Below are 12,445 nucleotides of genomic sequence, written 5' to 3'. Positions count from 1 at the left end.
TTAGGACCTTCTAAGTAAAATGATAAGGTTAGAATAAATCACCAAGAACATTCTGGTGATCTTCACCTAAAATTCTGTGATATTCATCTGTGAAATAAGCAATGAACAATATTTTGAATAACATGTTTATCTTTACAAACAATACATTCTGGTGTACAATTGCAGTATATTTACAGAATAGGATACTCATGAATAGGACATTTTCCCTGTAAATTATATATTATAATTATTCATTCAAACATAGGGCATCTATGTCATTCATTCATCAATATTTATGAGGTAACTATCTTCTATTTTTTAAAAAAAGAATGTAAATGGTCAACAGAGTGAATATATTTAAGGGGTCCAATATTATGAAGTAGAGACAGTGACTAGCATGACAATAATAAATCGTTGTTGATTAGAGATAAATGACTCTCATGAGATGAGATAAGAGACCATGGCAAATGGGGAAGCCTGCAATGTCCCAGGGGGATGCAGGATTTGGGAAGAGCCTTTAAGGATGAGGGAGTGTAAGTAGGCATATGAGATAGAGGGAATTTATAGAGGCAGGAGTGAGCACAATATTGGGCAAGGAACACTCTGATGAAGAATGGAAAGCAAGGGTATGAAATATCCTAAACATAAATTTTACAAAGTATGGGTACCTTAGATTATGGAGAGATTTGATAGCGTAGAAGTTCATGGTTGAGAAAACCAATAGGGAGCCATTATACTTTCCTGATTTAGGGAATAATGTGGTAAGGGTGAGATTTTTCAGGAAAATGAACTAATCAATAACGTGGAAGATAGCCTAGAGCACCATTAAAAGAATCAAGGCTGGCAAGCCAGTGCAGGCTGATTTCTCACAATCTAATTATAAACTGTTAGTGATCATAGGTCAGGGAGAATGTGGGAAGTGACAAGTCTGAGGGACACTGCAAAGAAAGGAGGAAGAGAACTTAGTATGGCATGGGGGTCTGTGGTATACCACCACCCTGTCAAGTGAAAAGGCATCAAGTGACCTGGCATCCTTGAAAATAAGTCTAACATAAATGGTAACATTCTACTCTTTTAAACAATCTAGCATAGATGTAGGTGTTATTTAAGCAAATCAAAATTACTGGGACAACTGAGAATTTCCATTGTAATTGTAGTTATTTCATTTTGAAAGGTAATTGCACTTTAAAAGTTATGTACATGTTTATGAATAATATAATATTCTGGAGTATAATGGCAGGATATAAAATATCATATCTTTCTATGTCTGTCTCAATTTTAGCAGTGAAGTGTTTTGACTGGATACAAAATGTATTACCACATTTTGCATTTCAGAGAGCAGTGTTTCATGGTTTGTTCATATTGTCAGAAATGAAAGGCACTGTAACTCAATCTTATTTGTGATGGGGCAAAGTGGTGAGGAGTACTTGCTCTCACTATTTAGGATGGATATTAGCTACCCTCTCCATTAGCAGGTATGAAATACTGAAAGTCCTCTCTTTTCTATTAAACTCTTCAATTTTCCTCCTGAAGCCAAGGGAATTCCAGCGTATATCTCTGAGGGTAGGATTTGGTCGAAGACATTTAAATGGATACATTAAGATTCCTTAGGTTTTCTTCAAACCTTCTTTTGACAGCACACTTCTCTGTAGCCAAATTTAGTCTCTGGTATAGATTCTCAAAAGTTAATATTCTTAGTGCAACCTCATCCACCACCAACTCCTTCCCATTCTCTGTATGTCTATTAGCTCCAAAAATGTCAGAATGGACTGAACTGATGCAGTCACTCCTTCTGCATGGGATGGCACTATAGCAACTTCTCCCAAGCCCTTCACTGGCGGGGATGACTAGGAAGACAGGTACATGTGGAGAATGAAGCTCCTCTACACAGTTCCCTGGTGAAAACTTCTCAGATGGAGCTAACCTTCTAAAGTTGGTAAGACCAACAGTTACACATGGTCACTGTAGAAATGATATCTTCTTTGTAATTCATGACACTATTGTAGGTAAGATTTTAAGATCAGTTGGTCAGTCTCTCTTATCTAACTGTAAATTCTAAGAGGCTAGAGAGAAGCCCTCTATCATTAAGTCCCTAGTGCCAGGCATACAGTAAGCACCCAATGACTACTAGTGGAATTAGTAAATTACAATGGCATATTAACCTTACAAGTTAATTTGACACTTCCACTTTATTCTAATGTCATAACTTATTTTTGAGGTTACATATCACTGTTAATATGATTATAATTACCTATACATTAGCTGGATTTAATGTCTCTGTTTTACTTAATACTAGGAAAATATAATCATACCATACTAACATAGGATAAAAGAAGCCACCATGGTAGATATTAAATGTTCACCCACAAAGATACCTATCAATTAATTATTCTGGGATCTGTCATCAGGTGTTGTGTTGAATACCCAGTTTGGGGTAAGTGCTACATCAGGTGCAGAGGACATCACAGAAGTAATATTAAGAGTGATCCTTGCTTGCAGAAGCATGATCTCTGTTGGGGGAAATGACTTGTGAAACAACAGCCAACACTATGTTGTACGTAATAGTGGTTTATGTGGTACAGACTATGTTTGTCACAAGTTTCAAAACAAAGATTAACAATGAATAAAAGGTTAATGAAATTTAGGGAAACAGTTTCTAAGAGACATGGTGCTTGATGGGGACATGAGACAATGGGAAAGATTTGGATATGAGAGTGGGATGAAAGTGTTGGCAAAAATACCTGGCAAGGTTAAAGAAATGAAATGGTTACAGTATGTTTATCTGAGAGGGAGACTAAAATGATACTATGTGTTGGGTTGAAAATGGAAATGATATTTCATTCAAGGAGTCCTGCAGATTAATGAATGTCCTTGGAAGTGATTGTGAAGCACAAAAGTATAGACTTGGAAATAGCACTAGATGAATCCAAATAGAAGAGAGACAATAAAAATCATGTTTACAGATTATTAGGGCAGCAGAGGCATCCAGATTGGACAAAGAGCAGTCATATGAACAGAGAAAGTATATGCTACATTGTACAGGTGGAATCAGGACCGTCCCAGCTAAGGGGCTGCTTCACAATCCAGGTGGGGAATGGTGTGAGTCCAGACTAAGGTGGTTATTAGGGAGAATGAAAATGGAGATACAGGAGAAAAACAAAAAGGAAGTGATTATTGATATGGTTGAGGGACTAGGCAGGCTTGGGGGCTAGAAGAATAAAAGTGCCAGTGATAGAAACACGCTAGCTTAGAGTGGAAATTGGCTTGAGCTAATGATGTTCATCTAAGTTTCAGATAGGTGACTGAATGATGCAGAAGGAGATAGCAAAATGACAATGTTCTGTAAAATAGCTGGAGGTTGACAAATAAAAAGGCAAGGAAACATTTGAAATAAATGGGTCATTGGCAAATCTGGATATGCTACACATACTTAATTCCTCAAGAAAGCCTTTTCTGACCAAGTCTACTCCTCCCCCTTTAGATCATGTTGTAATCTAATTATAATTACATTTTATTTCAGGCTTTTATCACAACTCTTACTAAATATTATTAGCAACATGATTTGTTTAATGTCTCTTTCTTGTTAGATTGAAGTTTCCAAGGGTATAGAGTTTGTGTCATTCCCAGGAAACTTTCAGACAAGAAACAGGATAAAAACATTTTTAAAGGCCAACAAGAGCAACAGGCAAACACTTGGGTATAGTGATGATTATATTCTTGAAGTGCTCTCACAAATATACATTGAAAATTACAGACTTTGCATGGTCTGCTAGGTTCTCTGAATGACTGACAAACAGATACACTGGCCTGCATATCACAGAGTTCCAAGGACACAACTATCTTTACTATAAGTATAGAGCTGACGGCTGTGCTTACATTTGGATACCTATGATGAGGGATATGCTGAACGACCAAGGAAGTGCAAATTAAATTATAAAGTCAATAAACCATGTAGGTATTTGGGAACAGTCAGAGTAGATACAGGTAAGGTGCAAGGTTGGGATGGTTATAAACGTCACCACTTCATCAGGATTTCCTAGAAGGCACAGTGAAGGAGGTAACATCATATGGGAAGGTAGAGTAACAACAAGAGCAACACACATAAATTAGCAAACACTTTTGACATGCCATCATGGTATTGGGCCTTTTAAAAGCAGTAGCCTGCCCAAGATACCACAGCTCATAGTGGTTGAAATGAAATTGGAACTCGACAGCCTGCAGTGAAGACACCACGCACCCAAGGCAGCAACTGCAACACACACTTTTCATGCTAGGAACATGTTGGTAGCTATTATCTTTAGATGCTGCAGTTTCTGCATATGAAAATGGGCGATACTTGTGGTACTTATTAATAGGGTTTTAATGAGGATTATGAGATAAACTATAAAGAGCTCTTAGAAAGTGGCACATAGAATGTATATACTATACGTTACCTGACATGATGATAATGATGAAGATGATATAACCAACATAGGAAATGGGAAATATCCTGAAGACGGCCAATAAAAATTCACTAAGAGTTTTAAAGGGACAGGTACAAGCATTCCAGTGTAAGCAGAGTTGTGGGAAGTGAAGGAACTCCACCTTTGATGCAGGAAGTTAAAGTCAGACCAGAGGAAAAGACTCAATCAGAGGCATAATCCAGCATCATGTCCATCCCTGGGCTTCTTCTCATTCCTCCCCATTACCCTAGATCAGATCACACACTCACTGGCTTTCACTACCATCTATGCTTCAGTAAATTCCAAATGTCTATTTGTAAGTCCAACCTCCTTCCTCTGAGCTCTAGGATTGCAAATTGAACTATCAACTTGATATAATAACAACAACAACTCACAGTAACTGTGTGTTCTTATATGCCAGCTAATGTTGAGCTCCACTGGATTCATATCACAAGAAAACTCAACCTGTCTTAAATGGAATGTATGGTCTATTTTGTAAAACTCTTCATCTTCCCACGCCCATATAGTGGTTCATCCTTGACACCTTCTTTTTCCTCACTTGTGCTTATTTAAATAAACCCAAGTCCTCTCATTTCCATTTCCCAAAACTCACCTCCCCTGTTCAGCACACTGCTCTTTCCTAGGCAACATCCCTCTCACTTGAACTATTGCAAAAATTAGCTTCATCATAAACACTCTGGGCTCCTTTTCTACTTTTCTCAGTCCAGCATCAAAGTGCAAATCAGATTGTTTCTTCCCAGCAGAAAACATATCAATGGCTGCCTATTTCACTTACTCATTAAAATGCAAATTCCTATACAGGCCCTACAAGATTCACTGTGAGGAATGCTTCTCACTCTTACATCTCAGGCCTGATTCAATGGTGTGCTCCCCTTTAAGTTCCAGGCAAATGAGTTCTTTTTCTGTTCCCCAAAAGCAATAACCTCTTTTCTGACTCAGGGTCTCCTCAAATGCTGTCCTCTTTGGAAGGACTTCCAAATTTTCTCTGGAAGTTTTCTCCCATTTCTTCATCTGTCTTCATCCTCTAAATCCTACAGCTCTAAGCATAAAGGTTCCTGCCTCACAAAAGCCTCCTTTGATTCCCCAGATCTGTTGGGTCTCTCTTTTTATACACTCTCACATCACCATCTACTTTACCTCTGCAGCACATTCCATAGTTATAATTAGTCATGTGGTTTTCTGTGTAATATTTCTGTGATGGGAAGCATCTGTAAGTACCTGCCTTGTTCACCTCTATATTCTTGATATCAATACAGTGCTTGAACTAAGAACATCCCACTGAATATTGTTAAATGAGTGAAAAGAGAGCCTGTACTAAATTTTGCAAATAGCAGCTGTCTTCACAAACTAGGACAGTCATTAAGTCAGACCATCTTCTGAAAATGGATATCTCCACTAGTCACACTGGCCTCAAATAATAGTGAGGGTGATAATATAAACACTGTGAATGGCAATGACCACCTTGACCACAGACACAGTGAGGCACATCCAGAATGTACCTTTCACTGAATCTTACTCAAATGCCTATTTATCCCATTCTGATATTTTTCAGAATTTGGCATGCCTAGAGTTGTTTTGTAATCCATCTATGTTTTCAAAAAGGAAAACATCTGTTTTCCACCAAGGGAGCATTAGCCATTATTTAATTATATACCACTAACAAAAGGCAGAAGAGAAATTATATTTTGGAATCATAAACCATTCCATATACATAGTAAAGAACTTAATATATACAAATATTCATTTTGTAAAATATGGCAATATCTGTAAGGGGAAGCACCTACTTGTCACTGTAACCTATCTTTTCTCTTCCACTAACACCCACCATCATCCCAAAGTAAAAATCAATTTCTAAATGAAATAGAATCACGTTGAAGTTGGCAGTACAAGAAATGTTGAAAAAAAGATTGCCATCTGGAAAATGAGTATTAATAACTAAAGAACTTCAGGTTCTAACATAAATGAAAGATATTTAAAAGATCTTGACAACATTCCCCTTTCACAAAATTAACTTTATTTTATAGTGTTGAAAATGCATTGGGAGGCTTCAAATACATTACATGAATTTGCTAAAAGTAATTTAGTAGTATTAAAAATTGACAACGAACATGCTCTTCTTTGGGAAGAAATGTGTGAAATTGTGTCATGTTAATTGAACCTTGCTGTGGTAGGCAAGTCAGATGCTGATTTGCGTGGAGTATGACCAAGAATATATTGTCTCTAGAACAGTGGTTTTCTTTAGGATGGATGGGCAAATAGCTGCACTTGGGGGCGCTGGCTTTGTTTGATACATCCAATTTCTATTGCAATTTTCTCTCCTTCTTTATATTTAGAAATTATCAAGGAAACAATCCTCCCCCCTCCCCACCTCTCTCAGTGTTATGTCACCCAGTGAGGCAAGACAAGAAAACTACTCTACTACTGCTTTGTTTATTCTGCCTGTGTGATTTAAAGGAGGAAATGTCTCCCAAATCCCCTTAAATTGAGCTACAACGTATGTACGCATCATGTATGCCTAATAGCAGGACATGTGACTACTGCCAGTGCAGCTTTCGGGATCTAACATGACCTGTGTCATTTTTTATTCTTCTTCAGAGTCATGGGAACAACAGTATTAACCTAATCTCTCTCTGTTTGCCTATACCATAAGTGAAATTTCAGATCAGTGTTTGGCTAATGTTTTAGGGCAGGTTATATGAATCAGAGAAGCAGAGGCAGCCAATCTGCAGAGAGGATTATGTAAAATGAGCAGAGAGGAGCAATGAAGAAATATGATAGGGAGTCCTAGGAAGTCTGAGGTCTTGGTTTGATTACTCTCTATCCTATGAATACATCAACAAAGAAGTTAGACAAATTCTTCCTCTGTTACCTTAGGCATCTTTTTGAACAAGTGACAGTCAATCCAATCGGGATATCATGAGAGAAGAAAGAAATCACCTAAACTAGACTGTATATACTTCCTTAGGGAAGGCAGCACAGATAACGGTCTTGGGCACTGGTATAAGCCTGACCTGATTCTAGGTGATGAGTAAATATCTCTTGAATGAATAAATGATCATTTCGTATGTAGAAGTACATAAGGATGGAAATGATGGAAACGACTGAAGTGGTATGTGCATTGCCTCTGTTGTACCAAGAGGCGTATCAAGCACAAATACTTGAAAACCGAGAAAGACACAATGTAATATGGTGGTTAAAGGCATGTGCATTGGGAGCCAGACTCAAACTGAATCCCATCTTTACCACTTAGAAGTATATGATCTTAGAAAGGTAAGTAGCCTCTCATTGCCTCAGTTTCCTCAATTGTCCAATGGAAATAATTAAAGCAACTACCTCAAATAATCTTTTTGAAGATTATGTGAGCTAAAAATTAATATATGAGCACTTAGAACAGTGCCTGGTACAAAGTAACTCTATGAGTGTTAACTTTTATTTTAAAAACTTTTGCATGTGGGCAGCCCCCGGTGGCTCAGTGGTTTAGTGCTGCCTTCGGCCCAGGGTGGGATCCTGGAGACCCGGGATCAAGTCCTGCGTCGGGCTCCCTGCATGGAGCCTGCTTCTCCCTCTGCCTGTGTCTCTGTCTCTCTCTATATGTGTCTCTCATGCATAAATAAATAAAATATTAAAAAAAAATAAAAACTTTTGCATCTATTCCCAAGTATCTAGAAAACAGTACCAATCAACAAGTTTTATATTATTCCCTGTTTTCATGTCTATTTGTCCTATCTTTCAGAACAATTTCTACAATGCTGAACAACAAAGAAGATAAGAAAGGATCGCTGAGATTGTCATTTTCCAGGGAAGGGACCAAGGAAGGCCCAGAGCTAGCAAGGGAGTTGTCCAAGAGTACATCTCTCATGACAGAACCAGGTCTAAAATTCATATCTAACTTCATGTTATTCTCAAATATTGTAACCAAAGAAAAGAATTAAAAATGAAGTGTATGTAAAATGATACCCATCACTGAGATGCAGTTTAGCAACAGATAATCAAGAGTTATAGTCCTCAGTAATTTGTGGAAATTTTTGTGAAATAATCTGTTATACACATTAATTGTAGAAAACCCCAAATGTTTCTCTAGTTATGAAACTTACATACAATTGATGAAAAATGTTTAGAGTAACACGAAGGTCACTGTGACATCCGAGAACCTAAGAATATAGTTTTTATAAAAACAAACAACAGACAAAAAACCCAATTGGTTTTCTACAACTATTGTGTACTGTAAGAAAAAAATCAGTTATAAAACAATTTTGAGCACTGTTCAGGCCAATTATCATTATTATTGTAAGCTGTTACTTTTGTGGCCCAGTAGCATCCTCTAATCTGGACAGGTGTTTAGAATTCATGCATGTCCATGTGAATGCTTATCTTCAAAGCCACAGGACAGGAAAAACAAACTTCCACTGTTTTTTCCTATTGTCTAACCTGTTAAGCAATTATAAATCCAAGACATTCATTTAGTTGAGAATAGTGTTTTTATTACAATCCTATTTCTCTGGATTTATAGTGGATACACATCACAAAGTATTTAAATATGGCTTTCTTTGAATATATTATATACCTCAACAAATACATATTTAGGTTTAAAAGTTGGCACTAATCACTAAAGAACAGTTGCGACTCAACCAGGTTTCAAGGAAGTCATATAAGATTCCCTGAATTGAAAGAAAAGCCAGTTGACCACTGAATATTTAGATTTTAGCTCATAATAACTTCTTCAGTATTGAACTGAATATATATCCTATCTGGTCCAGAAAAATGAACCTCAAATGCCTGGCTATCTCTCCCATTCTATTTTTTTTTTCCAGTAAACCTTTCAGTTACACCACAAATTAAGACTTGCTGTAATCTTCTGAAATAAGACTTTCCTCAAGAAAATGTACTAAAAGAGAAGGTATACCATAACTCAACTGAAGTAAACTATAACAAATCTGTTTAGAAAGATATAGAAGTTTTGTTTTATCTGAAACCTAGGAAGCTTTCATTCTAAAAACTATGAAGAAATTAACTCATGTAACCAGTTTAATAGTAGTATTTACTGTACAAAGAGAAACGCCTTCTATTTCACCACTAGGACCCTAAAGAAAAACAATAAAAATATGAGAGATAGCAGATACTGTGTTAACTGGAGAAAGAGCGAGAGAGCAAGCTTCTGTTAGGGCAAATCTCTTGACATGTTCAGTACTATTTTTCAAGAGTCTCTTTCAAATTTATTTTTGAAATCTCCTCAGATACAATATTAATAGGAAGCTATAGTAGAAGAAAAAGGGAAAAATGCCCTTCAGCTGACTATCAGATGTTTGAGAGTTTGTGCTCCTTATCATTCTGCTCTGTGGTGAACAGCATTGTTCAATAGTTGATAATATGATATTTTCTAAGGACAAAGAAAAGAGCTGGAGATCAGTTTCACATGTATCTCAATATTTGATTTTTATTTTAATCTACTATGAAGATGTAGCTATTTACATTACTTAGGAGTGATTTCCTTAAAACTCTTCCCAGATTATATATGTTGCTGTACTTCAATGTATTTATAAAGAATATGAATTAAATTTCAACTTTAAATGGGTTTGAAGCTTAAAGAGTTTCCAGATATTAGAAGAACTAGTTGGAAGATGATCTAGGTAAACCTCTTAAAGAACGTTAACTTGGTTCTTTTGAGGAAAAAGTGGACATATTAAATGGAAGATACATGTACTTGCCTTTAATTTAAAGCTTCTGTATTCAATACATAGGCTGAATATTTCTTTCCAAGTTGCATGTAATTTTGTGAACTGTGTAATCTCAAATAATATCTATAAAATGAATTGCATCAAGACAATAGAAAGATTTGTTTGAGAATCATTATTGTATAGACAGACGGGTAGTTATAGTCTAAATCTCTAACGTTGCTTACAAATTTCTAGTCCATCAAGCAAAAGACATGTGTTCTGTTTAACAAATCTGCTGCAGAATAATCACAACTTGTTGGTGGAGATCTTCAACAATTATAAGGGATCATCTCCTCGATACTTCAATTTTATTTAGGAGAAGCTTTAAAATTACCCCAGAATATTTCTGTGTCTCACTGAATCTAATTAAAATCGTTCCATTTCTTCTACAAGAATAAAACCAGGCACTTGTTCAATCCTGAAATTCGTAGATTAATTGAAAACAAAGTTGCTCTCTCTTACTAAAAGCCCTGACGTTTATGAGCGAGCTATGACAGGGAGAGTGTAAATTAACAGATGCGCTTACCTGGAATCAAAGTCGAAGGCGCGGAAAATGCTTGAGGAAGTTTCAGCAGATCTAAGAGGCACCGAAACAGCAGCATCCACCACCACAGGCTCAGGCTTTTCGGCTTCACAAGTGGCAGCAGCACCAGTTCTGGCCCAGTCCCCTTGTGTTATGTAACATCTTACTGATATCAGCCATCAAACTGCTACCAAGCTGGCGAGGCGCTAGAGGGCAAGAGTGTCACATGCAAGGCCCGTCGCCAAGGGACGGGCGCCGGTACCACTTCGGGCAGACAGATGCTAACTAAGCCGGTAAATAACACGATGCCTGGACGCAACAGCGAACGTGTAATGTCCCTCAAAGAATATTTTAAATGCCAATTTTCTGACTAGCTGAAGACTTAACCGGTTAATAAATATGCATAAGCAAGTACGCACACCACGCAAAACTTTCGGGATTAGATCTCTAAACCTGCAGTCATCCAGGAGGCTGGTTTTTTTTTTTTTTTTCCATTGTCTAAAAAAAAAACTTATTTAAGACATTAGAGGAAAGGCTAATCAGGTAACCACGCGCGGCGGTTTCAGGACCCCCGCGAGCCCCGCCCCCCGCCCCCCCAGCGCCGCCTCCGGGGCCGCCCTCCCCGCCGCCCTCCCCGCCGCGGGGGGCGCTCTGGGGCGAGGAGCGTCCGTCCGTCCGTCCTCCGCGCCGGTTACCTGGGGCCGCAGCCGTCCGCCGGGGCCTCCTTCCCGGGGTCCGCGGCCTCCGCGACGGTCCGGGGGGCGACTCGGGCCGGAGCGCGGGCGGGGCCCGGCTGGCAGCGGCGGCGGGGCGAGCGCGGCGGGCGCCCGGGGGCTCGGGGACTCGGGGACTCGGGGGCTCGTGCGCTCGCTCCCACGCGCCCCGCGGCCCCGGGACCCGCCCGGCCGCGCCGCCGCCGCCCGGCTCCCCGCTCCCGGCCCGCGCGCGCCCGCTCGTGCCCCGGGGTGGGGGCGCCTCCGTCCGGCCGCCTCGCGAGGGGTGGGTGGGGGCGGGGCGGGGCGGGGGGCGCCCTACGGGGGTGAGGTGGGGGCGCTCCGGTCCGGCCGCCTGGCGGGGTGGGGTGGATGGGGGTGGGGCGGGGGCGCCCTACGGGGGTGATGTGGGGGCGCCTCGGTCCGGCCGCCTCGCGCGGGCGGGGGTGGGGGCGCCGCCCTGCGGGGGGTCCCGACGGCCGCTGCCCGCAGAGCGTGGAGGCCGCCAAGGGTGACTGGTCGCGCCGCCTGGGAAGCGGGTGCGAGTCCCTGAGGCGGCTCCGGGAAGGTGGCGCGCTTGCCGCGACCCCTCTGGCCTTGCTCGGGCTGGTGACGGGACGCGGCGGCGTGTGGGGGCGTGTGGGGGCGTGTGGGGGCGGCTTCCAGGCCGCAGCCCGCGGCTGCCCGTCGTCCGGCTTTCCGAGGGGCCCTGTGTTCCGTCCAGTCCCTGAGGACAAGTGGAGGACTTGAAGCGGCGTTTTGTTGGGGGGGGGGGGGGGGAGCCACAAGGTGTCAGGTTGCACTTCTTCAAAACTTTAGTTTGCTTAGGACCCTCAATCGAATGATTTCCGAAAAATCTTATTTTGATCCATTAACGTAGCATAGGTGCGAGTTTCCTAAGTGGGGGAGGTGGGTCTTCCAACGGTAACTTGTCGGGCTACCTGTGGCCTTTTGTCCCAGCTGCTCAGTCTGTGCCTCTGGGAGGACCCCACCGCTCCGCCTCCTCTTTTTAGCCCCTTTGCTAACAGGTCAACAGCGACTCTGGCTCACTGG

At 40.8% G+C, this 12,445-nt stretch overlaps 1 protein-coding gene across 2 annotated transcripts in view; it reads right to left on the bottom strand.

Moving 5' to 3' along the window:
- The window catches only part of NDST3 (N-deacetylase and N-sulfotransferase 3), a 177,098-nt gene extending 165,642 nt beyond the window's left edge, over positions 1-11,456 (bottom strand). For both annotated transcript variants that reach the window (XM_041757650.1, XM_041757652.1), the window contains exons 1-2: positions 11,375-11,456; positions 10,683-10,885 (exon numbers count right to left, since the gene is read on the bottom strand). The gene's annotated coding sequence lies outside the window, so the exon portion shown is untranslated. The remainder of the gene's footprint in view (positions 1-10,682; positions 10,886-11,374) is intronic.
- Positions 11,457-12,445: the final 989 nt, after the last annotated feature.

This window comes from Vulpes lagopus, chromosome 6 (genome assembly GCF_018345385.1).
Source record: "Vulpes lagopus strain Blue_001 chromosome 6, ASM1834538v1, whole genome shotgun sequence".
NCBI classification, from domain to species: domain Eukaryota; kingdom Metazoa; phylum Chordata; class Mammalia; order Carnivora; family Canidae; genus Vulpes; species Vulpes lagopus.
The sequence above is the reverse complement of the archived record's forward strand: the minus strand, read 5'-3'. Positions and strand labels throughout refer to the sequence as shown.